Genomic DNA, 14,094 nt, shown 5'->3' with positions numbered 1-14,094 from the left:
ATAACGTAGCAGCCCAAAATCAAGAGTAAAATTTCTTTGAAAAATTCAGACCAAGTTGTTGAACACAAATGAACACACTTGCATGTAGGAATAAACTAAAAAGCTCCGTTTTGGTCCAAAACTCATCCATGATTTTTTTTTGCAGTATTTTTATGTAACGTTTACATAAGTAAATTTGAACTTTAAGGTTTGTATGAGAAAATGGAATATTTTGTTCTGAAGAAATATCATTTTTGTTTCTTCTGTGGAACCAAGCCAGTTTTTTTGCCAATAAACTTCCTGTAGGAAATTTTCCGCTCAACAAGTGATTAAATAAGTGTTGAATAGGGGCATGTCTTTTGACATTGAAAAATAAGAAATTCAATTGACATCACTGCTGGGTGCCTAGCGAGGTATTGCATGATTACTTTTCATGATCTGATTCCTCGTAGATTCACAACCCAAGCAACCAAAAGTTCGAATATCACTTAAGGAACGAACTAATAAGTTCATATATAGCTGTACAAAAGTTCTGTGGAACTTTTTTGCTGTTCAAAATGCTTTTTCGAGGTCCATGGAACTTCATTCTATATCAAGTTCAGCCAATACTCAAAAAAAGCTTTAAAGTACTGTTTTGGTTTCTGTTTCTACTTTTTGGGAACTTTAAAGTTTGTATGAAGAAAAACAATCTACTTGTTACGTACTTCTCATTTTTTCAAAATCAAGTAGCTATCAAAGGGTTGCAAGTCTTTTTGTACAGCTCAATAGTTCGTAAAAAGTCTCTGTTGTACTATTTTGTAAACTTGAAAGTTTTTAATTAGTCCTAACGGGCGTTCAAAAGCAACTTCGTATTATAGAAACTTTGAAGTAGATTTAAAGGCTAAAGTCTACTTTTTTCGAACTTCAACACTTGTTTGCATAAATAAACACATCGTTACTTGGGAAACAGCTATATGAAGTACACATTAAGTTCCGGAAGAACTTTTTAACAGCTTGAAAGTGGGAATTAAGTAGAAATAAAGAACCTGAAAGTCTTTTTAAAGAAAATCATCACATCGAGTAAAATCGTTGCCTACTCATGATGTTCATATAGGGCAACAAGTATGGATCTCAACTTTCAAGCGGTGAGCTCGGGTTCGAGGCTTGGTAAGAACATGTTTTTTAAATGTAATGTGAGTTAGTAACAAATATAGTTGATTAATATGAATCAAAATAGCAGACTTGAGAAGGCAATTGAAGGAGCGGAAGAGTATTTTTTTGATTTTTTATGCTGCTTATAAAGTGGATTTTGAAGCTGTTAAGAAGTTGTTTGGCGATTTATGCGAACTTTTTGTCAACTTTAAAGTTCGTGTATCTACTTAAAAATTGAGCTGAAAAGAAGTTGTATTAGCACACTCGTTTAAGCTGATAAAACCTGACAGAGGAATGTTAACCGAACTTTTGGTTGCTTGGGACTCCTGTTAATCAGCTAATAATTTTTAGGCCGATTGAAATACGAATTTAAGGTCTTCAAGAAAGCTGTTCAGCGTAAAATTTGATTTAGGAAATTTATAAACTGGTACAAAAACCATCAGCAGGCTCGATTCCACAAAAGAAACAAATATGATGTTGGTTTTTCAGTACAAAATGTTCAATTTTCCCATACAATCCTAAAAGTAAAAATTTAGTCCTGTAAACGTTACTTAAAAATTCTGCAAAAAATCATAAATGAGTTTTGGACCAAGACGAAGCTTTTTAGACCCCAGGGTTTGAGAAATTCAAAATAACCCAAATCGACTCAGTCTAATGTATAAATGTATTAAATGTAATTTTACTAGTTTTCCCTTGGAGGACCTATTTTGCAATTTTAAACGGTGATGCCTGATACATTCATTTATTTCAAAAACTATTCGTATATATTTTTTGAGACACCCTCGAAATCATTATAAAATGTTGTAAAAATTTGACTTTTTGTTCGATGTATCAGTACCAACCCTGAAGAATAATTTAAAGAATATACAAAAAAGCAATTTTTGCCTCCTGTGAGAATCGAACTCACGACCGCTGGTTTACAAGACCAGCGCTCTGCCTTCTGAGCTAAAGAGGCTCACTTGTCAGCATCCTGAAATCAGTTGGTGAATATCGTGATTTTTTCGATCAAGTCATCTGGGACTCCTTGCTTGATCAACGCAAGCCAACATGGCTTTTCACTCCACACAAATGATTAGTCTAAATTATAAAATTGGAAGGGTCATCAAACTATTGGGACCCATATGTAATTACAAAAAAATGGTTTAATATGTAGAAAACTTATTTAGGCTGGATGATTGATTAGGCGAATTTGATAACTCCCCTGTGGATTACCTCCAAAACGGTAGAAGTATAAATAACTGAACTTTGTAAATTTTAAAATACATAATTGAGATACAGGAGATGTATAGAACTAACAAAAATTTTTAAATAAGTAAGCCTCTTCAGCTCAGAAGGCAGAGCGCTGGTCTTGTAAACCAGCGGTCGTGAGTTCGATTCTCACAGGAGGCATATATTTTGCAAGACTCTGTCTCCGGATTTGAGATCCGCAATTCCATCTCCCGTTTCTATTGTTTTGGAAATTTGAGAATTTTTTTTTTATTAGAGGTTTTTCTGTGCTTGAAATAAAAAAGGCAAAATATATATATGCCTCCTGTGAGAATCGAACTCACGACCGCTGGTTTACAAGACCAGCGCTCTGCCTTCTGAGCTAAAGAGGCTTTCTTGACAGATGAATGGAATTATCTCTTATGTTTTATAATTCTGTAATTGCAAAAAAAAAATAATGATTTACAACCAGGCTTGTAAGTGGTCACCATCGTTTGAATTTTTCCGGAGACAACTACCACACATCGTTCGTGACAATCATGGAGAGCGTAATCGTTTGATCGGAGAGCAAAAAAATGTCAAATGAAATTTTGATCTTTGTTGTGGTTAGTCGTTTGACTTTCATCTCTCTTGCGTAGATAATCATCATAATTGTTCGACCAACACATATAATCATCACCCGGCGCTGCAGAGTGGCGAATTTTTTTTTCAACAGGAGGGAGTGAATAGAAAAGATTGCATTTGCTTATTGAGTCTGTAAGTTCTGCTGCGTGAAAGAGATGTCGTAAACTATCGGGAATTATGATCGTTTGACCATCAAATTATCGCTCTCGTGTACCAAGACACGAAATTTCGTTCGACAATCACACAAAGAAGAATGAATGTCGTTTCGTTTGATGGTAGTCGACTGTTCGACAAGTTTTTGGTCGCATTCGTTTGATGGCCCGAACAATGAACCTGATAAAAGCAGACTGTGCGACTGTCAGAGAAAATGTCGATGGTTTACAAGTCTGTTTACAACTATTGCGTTGGCACATTTTAGGTAAACATCGGGCTTTTCCATCAGTAGGCGGTAAATAGTTAGGCCGATGTTAATTGAATGAATAATATTCTAGAGCTTATCAATCGCTAACTCAAAATGTAACAAGGTCTAATTGGGTTGTACTACGATAAAAAAAAACCAATAATTGTCTAAAGGTGAGAGTGCCTTCTAGTTAAGATTTGAAGGAACTTAGTATTGACTATAAAAGGAACCTATCATTAGGACAAACTCTTAAAATATTTGCCTCCTGTGAGAATCGAACTCACGACCGCTGGTTTACAAGACCAGCGCTCTGCCTTCTGAGCTAAAGAGGCTTTCTTGACATATAGCAGAAATTTGTTCTGCTATTCAATTATTTAGTTTTGGAAAAAATTATTTAAAAGTATTTATACCGAAATTTTTACATGGGTATACCGCGTTTATGAAAGTTTAAAAAACTGTATAATTCTAAAGCATTGAAACTTGAGATATTTTGACATGAAACCTGAGTCTAAAATATGAGACTTGAGACAAGATAAGTGAGAAGTGAGAATGAAGAGTAATAAGTGAAGATTGAAAAGTAACTCGTCAGCATGACAAGTGAGAAATGAGACTTGAGAAGTGAAAAGTGAGACTTATGTCATAAGATGTGAGTTATGATGCTTAAGGCATGGACATGAGAAATGAAACGTGAGAAGGGAGATCTAAGATGCGAAAAGTTAATCATCAGATGCTAGAAGTGAAACGTGGGACGTGACACCGGGTTCATGCTTCGCTTTTCATGGGTCTTGTCTCATATTTCATGTCTCATGTTTTAGGACTCATGTTTCACTTCTCACGTCCCACGTTTCATTTCTCACATCTCATGAATCACTTATCACATAACATGTCTTACTTCTCACGTTTCATTTCTCACGTCTCACATCTCACGCCTCACGCATCATAACTCACACCTTATGACATAAGTCTCACTTTTCTCTTCTCACGTCTCATTTCTAACCGTGCAAAAAAAGTTAAAACCTTGGTGTAAATAGTTAGGACGAAGGTCATTCGCTGACTGGAATCTTGGAGCTTGTCGATCGCTAGTGTAAAATGTTACATGGCCTTCTTAGGCATAATCCAATAAAAAATATCGGCTCTAATATTTTATGTTATTCAGTTCTAAAAACTCCTCATCAGAACTAGTACAGGCCTAAATAACATATTAAAGGGCAATTGATTAGCAATTTAAAAAAAAAACTTTAGTTTCTTATTCCAAGCTTCTGTTGAGTTTTAGATTTATAAATATTCTTAATTATTTGAAAATTTCAGACAATACTACCGCAAACCAGTGCGTCCTCTAGTTTGAACGATATATTGAATTCAAAAAAAATATTCCAAAAAGGCATACAAAATATTTGCCTCCTGTGAGAATCGAACTCACGACCGCTGGTTTACAAGACCAGCGCTCTGCCTTCTGAGCTAAAGAGGCTCTCTTGACATTCAGGAGGAATTTGTTCTTCTATTCAAAAATTTAGTTTTGGGAAAAATTATTTTAAATGAAAGTTAACAAAATGTAAAGTAAGTAAGTAAAAGTGAGAGTGAACAGTGATACGTGAAGAGTTATACATGATGATTGAAAAGTGACTCGTAAGTATGACAAGTGAGAAATTATACGTGAGATGTGAAAAGTGAGACGTAAGTCATGAGATGTGAGTTATGATGCGTGAGGAGAGTTCAATGAAACGTGAGACGTGAGAAATGAAACATGAGTGATAAATGATTAATTAGATATGAGAAGTAAAACGTGAGACGAGAAAAGTTAAACATGAGTCATGAGTAGTGGGACGTGATAAGTAAAACGCGAGGATTGAGACGTCTGAAGTGACAAATAAGATATGATAAGTGAGACGTGAGAAAAGAAAAGTGAAAAGTGAGACAGGAGACGTGAAAATTAGACGTGAGAAGTGAGATCTAAGGCGCAAGAAGTTAATCATCAGATGTTAGAAGTGAAACGCGGGACGTGACACCGGGCCCATGCCTAACTTTTCATCTTTCATGCCTTAGGGCTCAGGTCTCGCTTGCAAAACATGCAGAAAAAGTTGAAAAAACCTTTCTGTATTGGGTTGGGGTTGTTCTTTCAGTAAGCCGAAAACAGTTAGGACGAAGGTCATTTGCTGTATGGAATTCTGGAGCTTGTCGATCGCTAGTTTAAAATGTTATTTCGCCTTCTTAGGCATAGATAATCCAATAAAAAATAACGGCCCGATTATATTTTCTTGTGGATTATTCTAAAGATTTGATGCTATCCTTTTCTTCAAAATCTTCATCAGTACAAGTACAAGCTTTAATGACATATTAAAGGATTATTTATTAATTTATCCAGCTACTTGAAAATTAGTTAGTACCTTATCCAAAATTTCTGTTTGGAATTTTTAAACTTATAAACATCCTTAATTATTCGAAAAATTTCAAAGATCACTACCGCAAATCAGTGCTTCTCTAATTTGAACGATACATATATTGAGTTCAAAAGAAGTATTCCAATAAGGCTAGCATTCAAAATATATGCCTCCTGTGAGAATCGAACTCACGACCGCTGGTTTACAAGACCAGCGCTCTGCCTTCTGAGCTAAAGAGGCTGACTTGTTGAAATATCTGAATTTCATGTTGTGATTTTTCTACTTTTCTTCTATGAGGACAACATTAGAACTTATATCATATTAGCGATATCGACCCATCCAGCTTCATTGAATCATCTTTCAGCTTTCTTCTCCCATGCGGTAGGACGCACGATCTAGTTTTGCATAAATTAACGAAAATTGATCATCTTCCCGTTTGGGCGATCATCCCATTTGTGTTTTTTTTTTGCTTTCTCCTGTCTTTTCTACTAGTTTTGAGCCAAAAATAGCGAAACTTTTTGGGCTCAGGTTTGTGCATAAAATATAAACCAATCTTTCGTTTTGAAAAGATGAATCCTGGGGAGAATAAAATTCTAATCTTGAAATAGTTTAATTTTAAAACATCATTGTAACTGCAATTTGTTTGTTGATTAGAATTGTGTTGATGAAAATTGGTTGTTTGCTTATTATTTAGAGATCTAAGTTTTATTATTACGAAAATAAAGTTTCATGATTGGTGGAGTTTTTCAAGCAAAAGATTTTGTTTGATAGCTTTATTAATTCAGTTTTTGACTTTCGTTATTTTTTTTAATTTCCAAACTTAAGATAATTTAATCAGATAAATATAGCAATCTAGATGAAGCACCCTGGTGTCATCAAAGCGTTGCTATTTCTGGATGCAAATTTAAATATACGATAAGCTTAGAAAGGAGAAAGAGAAAATAGCATAATCGAGCGAGTCTTGGCTGAGATCGGGAAGCGGTTTTGTTTTAATGAATTCAGAACTGGATACCTGTCGCAGGCTGGAAGAAAGCTGATTGCGAACTTTATGTAACAAGATGAATCCAGATCATTTTTCAATCTGCCACAGGAAAGCTTAAATTTTAATAAGATTTTTGCAGAATTGTCTTCAAGAAAGCCTCTTTAGCTCAGAAGGCAGAGCGCTGGTCTTGTAAACCAGCGGTCGTGAGTTCGATTCTCACAGGAGGCATATATTTTTGCGTGTATTAACTCATATTTCGGTGATAGAAATAGGGGATTCATCTTATACACCTTAGGTACAAAACGTGTCACAAAAATATATGCCTCCTGTGAGAATCGAACTCACGACCGCTGGTTTACAAGACCAGCGCTCTGCCTTCTGAGCTAAAGAGGCTGTCATACTTTAATATGAAATATGTTGTCGATATTTTCAATTTTTGTGTTGAAGTCAACTTGCGGAGCTTTACTTGCAAAAGGCGGAAGAATAGGCTGAAATCAATTAATTTAAGGAACTGTAGAGCTTCTAAATCACAAGATCAACATCCTATTTCATAATAATATGGAGTTACAAGGTTGAATGGTTGATTCGACCTGAAAGGTCGTTCGTGAATATGGCTTTGAATGTTTAAAAGAACGTTAAGCAATTTTCGAATCATCGGTACCTAATCTATAGTCAACAAGTCGATATATATCTAATGACAATTATGCTTAGTGAGAAAAATAACGGTCTAAAATGACTTCCTCATAGAACACTCATTTTAGAAGCATTAAAACAAAAGGTATTGTTTCAATCAAGTTCATAATTAATGTGTCTTTCCAACTTTATAAAATTTAGTTTTATAAACTATAAGATTTAAAGAACTTATTATATTGACTTGACATGTAAGTCTCTTTAGCTCAGAAGGCAGAGCGCTGGTCTTGTAAACCAGCGGCCGTGAGTTCGATTCTCATAGGAGGCATATATTTTGTTACACATTTCTGACCTCTGGTATTATTTTATGAGCCGCCTATTTTAGTTAACCGATAAATGAGTTTATTACAGGCAAAATATATGCCTCCTGTGAGAATCGAACTCACGACCGCTGGTTTACAAGACCAGCGCTCTGCCTTCTGAGCTAAAGAGGCTCACTTATGAAGTCAACACAATAAGTGCTTCAAATAATTTGTTTTCTATGACTTAATTTATATATTTGGAAGAGTTATCTTGAATTTTTTTGAACAATACTTCTAGTTCTTACACTTCTTAAAAGGATAGTCCACAAGGGAGTCGCTTCAGACCTCTAATGTTACATTCCTAAATACTTAAACTCATAGGAAACAGCAAGCCATCAAATCGTTCAATATTGTACTGCATTTCGCTAAGTGATATTTTGGTCTTGTGATTGATAAGTTTTCTTAAAGTGAGCCTTCAGATCTTCAGCCTATTATTTTTCGGCCTATTGCAAGTACAGCTCCGCTTTTACTTCCGTTGAACAAGCGAAGTGACTTCAACGAAAATGTCAGAAGAAATGTCAACATTGATATGTAAGTTTCAAGCATGAGAGCCTCTTTAGCTCAGAAGGCAGAGCGCTGGTCTTGTAAACCAGCGGTCGTGAGTTCGATTCTCACAGGAGGCATATGTTTTTGCTACTGACTGTATTCACAATTTCTTGACATTTCCTGTATAAGGTTAAGATGTTATCTCTTAAATCAATAACCTTTCAAAATTGCATGAAAGGTTAACTGCCGAGTTAATTTTTAGTCTCATCTGCAAACACCGTTTTATCAACAGCTATAAATCATTCATCAAACGGAAAACAGCGCCGGGAAAACGCTTAGTTTTCTTATCGGTAGCCGGTCATCAACAATTTCTCTCAAAGCCAAATTCTCCCACAACAAACAAATACAATTCCACCCACCGCATCTCATCATAACATTGACCCCAAATGGATTCGGACAGATTCAGTTAAAAAATTTGAAAGCCTAGTGTCACTGTCAAAATATTACGAAATATCGCAATGAACTGAGCCCGAGGTTCGATGTGCGAACCAACATATTTTTTTTTGGGGGAAATTCCAGCAGCAGGTGAGTGTCGATGAAAAAAAAACCGAAAATTTTGCACCAAACAACTGTTTCTGTTTTAATTAACCCATGTGAAACTCGTTCTGGGTGCTTTTATGGGTGTTGGTGACAGAGAAAGATCACCCAAATGAGAAGCTTGCGTTTGCGTGACCAGCAGCGGCCGAGAATAGGGGGCATAAACTGTGAACCATTCAGAACCATGCCTGCCAAATTTAGCAAACAAACAACGCCATCTGACAAGGTCAAAAGATCATGCTAGGTGTTGTTTACTGATTTTACTGGTTTTAATTGAAAGTGCATTTAATTTGTAATTAGTATTGGTAGTCATTTCAATTATCTGGAAGGTCATACTACTAGATGATTGTTTCAATTTTTTTTCATGACTCGGTCTTAGTTATCTAAATATGTATTTAAATTTCATCAGAACATATCCGCGCTTGGTGGCCTGGCAACTGCATCTCGAATGAGGAACTACATCGCCGGTGTCATCAAAAGGCGCTAGAAATCGAGATTCGGGAACGTAAGTGGAGATGGATTGGGCACACGCTGCGAAGAGATGAAAGCGAGATTTGCAGAGAGGTGCTAGATTGGAATCCAGAAGGTCATCGAAGAAGAGGCAGACTCAGAAACTCGTGGCGGCGAAGCCTAGCCGCTAAAATCCGAACTGTCGACGAGAATCTTGACTGGGACCAAGTGAAGACGCTGGCTCCAGATCGTCAACAGTGGAGGTCTTTTACCACGGCCCTATGCACCGGAGGATCGGCGCGGGATCATTAAGTAAGTAAGTATATCTTGTATCTAAAATTAGAGTTTTAAAAAGGAACTCTCTAGTTTATAAGTTTTGTTTTGTCTTGGTTCGTTGTGTTAAAGAAATAGCAGTTTATCAGTTAAATTTTGATCTTGTTAATTTTTACCCGTTAAATTTTGGCGTCTATAATAAAATGCAAATGCGTAGTTAAGGCTTTATGTTTTTCATAATTTTATGGAATAAAATAAAAGTTAGGGTTACCATATTATGGAGGCAGTTCGACCTTAAGAAAAAACTTTATAAAATCTGTTTTTAGATCTTCAATTATCTCTTAAGATGTAAGTAAGAGCTTAGATTCGAAGTTTCAATGCAAAAATCATATATTTATTCTTTATAACCTGTTATTTGTTTATTTTTATTTATTTATTGTCTTCGAGAACAAATGTTTCGCACAGACTAATTATAATGATAGTTGCCTTAATCTATTTTTGTACACCTGTTTTGAGATTCCAAAATCGAAGATGCTAGCACATTGATTGAAGTAGCGGTTGCACGTGTCCAAAGGGTTGTAGAAACCATAAGTAGTCCGATGACCGGGAATCCAGAGGAACTGCTGATGCCGGAGTGACCGTGTAGGGGCGGACAAACTAACATTTTGTAGGAGTTTGCTATTGTCGATGTTCCCGCTCAATATGTCGAATGTGAACAAACACTGTAAACATTTTCTTCTCCGGGCAAGCGTATCCAAATGTATAAGGTTGCAGCGATGTTCGTATGGAGTAGTGATATCAGGATTCCATCTAAGTTTCCGAAGAGCGAAGCGGATAAAGGCTCGTTGAACACCTTCAATGGATTGACTTAGTGTCGATTGGTACGGGGCCCAAACAGGAGCTGCGTACTCCAGAATGCTTCTGACAATCGAGCAATACAGCGTTTTGTGGGTGTATACATCGTTGAAATGAGTTGTATTTCGACGAAGGAAACCAAGCATTGCATAAGCCTTTGCAGTTATGGTAGTAATGTGCGTGTGGAATCTCAACCGACTATCAAATGTAACTCCCAGGTCCTTGATTGTTTCAATCCTTTCGAGGGAACGGTTGCTCATAGAGTATTCATAACGAAGTAAGTTGCGTGATCTTGAAAAACTCACTATTTTACATTTTTCAACATTCACCAGCATACCGTTTGTCATGCACCATCTCGTAACAGCGTTCAGATCATTCTGTAGTAAAATATAGTCTAGCGGTGACGTAATTGACCGAAAAAGTTTCAAATCATCTGCGTAGAATAGTTTGTATGAAGTCATTCGATCGCACAAATCGTTCACGAAAAGAATAAATAGTAACGGTCCAAGATGACTGCCTTGTGGTACACCAGACGGTATTTCGAAATTCGAAGAGCAGTAGGAGTTCACTCTGACATAAGCTGTGCGGGAGTTCAAGTACGACGCAAACCAAGTTGTAATCCATTCAGGTAGTCCCAAGCGTCGGAGTTTCTCTATAAGTAACCTATGAGGCACTCGATCAAAGGCTTTAGAGAAATCAATGTATACAACATCTACCTGCTGACGTTTCTCGAGTTTTGGCATCAAAAAATTAGTAAATGTCATCAGGTTCGAGGTAGTTGATCTTTTTTTCATGAAACCGTGCTGGGCGTCACTAATTAATTGTTTCACGGACGGGTAAACAGCATCGTATACTAAGGTCTCGAACACTTTCGCCAAACAGTTAAGAATAGAAATAGGACGATAATTTTCGACACTATGAGTGCTTCCGTTCTTATAAACCGGCGTAATCGACGCCGTTTTCCACACTTGTGGAAACATTCCAGAGGACAGAGACAAGTTAAAAAATTTTTGTAAGAGGAATCGCTATGGCGGCTGCGCAGTTTTTTTAAATAAACAAATGATCATTTAGTATCCGGGCAGTTACAAACGTGTGTATTTTAAAAACTATTCATTTGATCGAAAAACTTCCTATGGAGGAAATGAAGGTGTTATTATGAAATTCAATGTAAAAATATAAAAAAAATATATTTATCAATGATTTCAAGAAATACTCTAACTTTTTAACATAAAATCTCTTTTTTATCTTTGCACACTTTTTTTAGTCATGTATTAATTTTTTTTTACCACAGAAGCAAAACCTTTGCGAAATCATGATATTTTGCACAAATTCACCTGGAAAAACCAATTAGTATCTGGTTCGAATCTTTTCATGAGAAGGCATCTCGAAAAATTTGACCTCTTAAATTCGGTTGTATCATAAAATTCTTCGTCCATCAGAACACATCTGTAAAAACCGGTTGCACAGATTGCGATCCATGGAACTGCTTATTATTAGTTATTTACTCGGTGTCTACTAGTCAGGCAACACTTTTTGCCAGCCGGAAACGGATTTACTGCATAGTTAAGCGGTCTACTTCTAGTTATTCTCAATAACCATATATAGTCTTTTTACCCATATTTGAGATCAAGGGTCCCACTCCGATGCTTGGTTTGAACTTCGTGAGCATTCTAAAGTGGCTCCTTATATTACTTAACCATTTGAGCCAAAAAAAAAAAAATAGAAAAAAATCAACAGTTCATGGGTTTTCAAGTCGACAATGAAGAATTTCCGAGGTGATTGTGCAAACTTATTTTTACCATGTCTTTTTGCATCGTAAATATCTCAAACACACGTTAACTTAAAAATCTATCAAAAATAGACAAGATAGTCCTTTTTATAACCAACACAACGCTATTAAAGTTTTGCACATCCGAGCTCTAGTAACGTAGCTATCACCGAAATAAAGTGCCCGGATACTAAATGATCATAGCCTCATGACCAATTTAACCATTTTTGTAGCATAAGATTGGATTTGGATTATAGTTGGACTACTTGATCTTCTTTTCCAGTTTTCATCATATCTGTTAAGGACATCAAAAATCCAATTTTTTTCGCTAAAAAAAATCACAGAAGCTTAACAAATTTTGTACAATGAAAGAGCTCGTTAGATTGAACGAAAACTACTCAAATAATTTGAAATTTTCAAGAGAAAATGATCATTTTCCGGTGCTTCGGTCTTGAAAAGTTGCTGGCTGATAACAATATGTACTATGAAAGGTGGAATCTGAACTATCGTAAAAATACTCGTGGAGGAGCAAGAATATGAATTTTATGCCGGCCGGAAGATAAGCAAGAGAAAGTTTGCACTCAAAACTCGATGCTAAGTATAGATTCAATAATTTTTCAAAATTTTTATCAATGCTTTAATGTGAAAAAAATGATGATTTCCATTTTTTTTAAATTGTGGTTACACTAATCTTTTCTAGAGAAGAAACGGTATTTCAGGATACGTTGAAGAATTGAGTTAATGTGTTTTGGTGATCGAAAATGGCGCAGCAAACTGAACAGAGCCGTTCCAGAAGAAATTTGGATGGTTGCCCAGAAAATAATGGATAGAGAAAGTGCTGAACACTCAGAGGTTTTCTGCTACCAATTTGAATTCTGGTTTTTGGATGCTTGGTCAGATCAAATCAATTTTGTATACATTTACATACATATAATATTGCCCAACACCAATTATCCACACTGCACAGCAAAAAAACAAATGTAACGTTGCTCGATGTAATTTTTGAAGATGTAGGAAAACTGATGATAGGAAAACTGGGATTTTCGTTATAATTATACATTTTTTATATGTAGGAGAAAGTCGGGTAAGACGGACACCTAAGGGAGAATCGCAATAGAAAATCAGATATTGCTTTTGTCATTGTAGTTTTCTTCAGATGGGCAGATTAGGTTGTTTTCTGTCGCATTAACCATTGCAATAAGTTAATTTTCTCCATCAAAACTGTTTTTATAGCAATCTAAAACATGCTTGCAAATTGCACCTTTCAGAAATGATGGTCGAGTGAAACGGACACTGCGTAGAAAATGTACATTCTCCGAAAAAATTGCTGTAAAAGAACATATTTTTGTGAGTTGAGTATTTGAGAACGTTTTTAATCCAAAATGGAATCACCTGGTCCGACTACGGAAGCGAAACATTGTGGTTTCGGAATATCGTGTTTAAAAGGCGCTTTCTTCACCATGGATCCTGTTTTAACAGTTTTTATGGCCTATTTGAGACGGTGAGTGCTTTTCGACTGACAATTGCTCTTGCCAAGGTCTTTTGAAGGCAAATGGAGGATCAAACCGATAAAATATTTGAAATACCTGAAGAATCTTATGTGTCCGTTTTACCCGACCTTTAGGTGTCCGTCTTACAACTTTTTTTAAAAACATTTGTAGCTCAAGCCCATCGACCGAAACTCGCTGATTTGTCCTCAGATTGTTAGAGAAGCTTAATAAACACTCCACCGTTTTAAAGGTTTAAGTTTTCGAAAATGTTTCGAGTTTTGAACTATTTTCTGAGTAGAGAAAATTACAACAAATAATGGATCCTCAAAGTTTTTCGTATGTTTCGTTATCTACTATGATACCTTGTTTGATATATTATGCATGCAAAAAAAAATCCAAAATATGGGCGCTAATAATCATAGCAGCTTTGCCTACTTGCGACACGTCGATTAAGTCGCGACGTTGAAAATAATAACGACGCAG

General features: G+C 36.0%; 11 non-coding genes across 11 annotated transcripts; 4 read left to right on the top strand and 7 right to left on the bottom strand.

The window, feature by feature from the left end:
• Positions 1-1,992: 1,992 nt before the first annotated feature.
• On the bottom strand, positions 1,993-2,065 carry Trnat-ugu (transfer RNA threonine (anticodon UGU)). Its single transcript has one exon. It is a non-coding gene; the product is annotated as a tRNA-Thr (tRNA).
• Positions 2,066-2,426: 361 nt separating this feature from the next.
• Positions 2,427-2,499, top strand: Trnat-ugu (transfer RNA threonine (anticodon UGU)). The gene has a single exon. It is a non-coding gene; the product is annotated as a tRNA-Thr (tRNA).
• A 136-nt stretch (positions 2,500-2,635) lies between these two features.
• Positions 2,636-2,708, bottom strand: Trnat-ugu (transfer RNA threonine (anticodon UGU)). Its single transcript has one exon. It is a non-coding gene; the product is annotated as a tRNA-Thr (tRNA).
• Positions 2,709-3,599: 891 nt separating this feature from the next.
• On the bottom strand, positions 3,600-3,672 carry Trnat-ugu (transfer RNA threonine (anticodon UGU)). The gene has a single exon. It is a non-coding gene; the product is annotated as a tRNA-Thr (tRNA).
• A 1,063-nt stretch (positions 3,673-4,735) lies between these two features.
• Trnat-ugu (transfer RNA threonine (anticodon UGU)) lies at positions 4,736-4,808 on the bottom strand. Its single transcript has one exon. It is a non-coding gene; the product is annotated as a tRNA-Thr (tRNA).
• A 1,077-nt stretch (positions 4,809-5,885) lies between these two features.
• Trnat-ugu (transfer RNA threonine (anticodon UGU)) lies at positions 5,886-5,958 on the bottom strand. The gene has a single exon. It is a non-coding gene; the product is annotated as a tRNA-Thr (tRNA).
• An 897-nt stretch (positions 5,959-6,855) lies between these two features.
• Trnat-ugu (transfer RNA threonine (anticodon UGU)) lies at positions 6,856-6,928 on the top strand. Its single transcript has one exon. It is a non-coding gene; the product is annotated as a tRNA-Thr (tRNA).
• Positions 6,929-7,020: 92 nt separating this feature from the next.
• Positions 7,021-7,093, bottom strand: Trnat-ugu (transfer RNA threonine (anticodon UGU)). Its single transcript has one exon. It is a non-coding gene; the product is annotated as a tRNA-Thr (tRNA).
• A 492-nt stretch (positions 7,094-7,585) lies between these two features.
• Positions 7,586-7,658, top strand: Trnat-ugu (transfer RNA threonine (anticodon UGU)). Its single transcript has one exon. It is a non-coding gene; the product is annotated as a tRNA-Thr (tRNA).
• Positions 7,659-7,751: 93 nt separating this feature from the next.
• Positions 7,752-7,824, bottom strand: Trnat-ugu (transfer RNA threonine (anticodon UGU)). The gene has a single exon. It is a non-coding gene; the product is annotated as a tRNA-Thr (tRNA).
• A 418-nt stretch (positions 7,825-8,242) lies between these two features.
• Positions 8,243-8,315, top strand: Trnat-ugu (transfer RNA threonine (anticodon UGU)). Its single transcript has one exon. It is a non-coding gene; the product is annotated as a tRNA-Thr (tRNA).
• The last annotated feature ends 5,779 nt before the right edge of the window (positions 8,316-14,094 follow it).

The sequence above is a fragment of the Uranotaenia lowii genome, unplaced genomic scaffold, assembly GCF_029784155.1.
Source record: "Uranotaenia lowii strain MFRU-FL unplaced genomic scaffold, ASM2978415v1 HiC_scaffold_137, whole genome shotgun sequence".
NCBI lineage: Eukaryota > Metazoa > Arthropoda > Insecta > Diptera > Culicidae > Uranotaenia > Uranotaenia lowii.
Note: the sequence above shows the minus strand (reverse complement) of the source record. Positions and strands in the feature narration are given on the sequence as shown.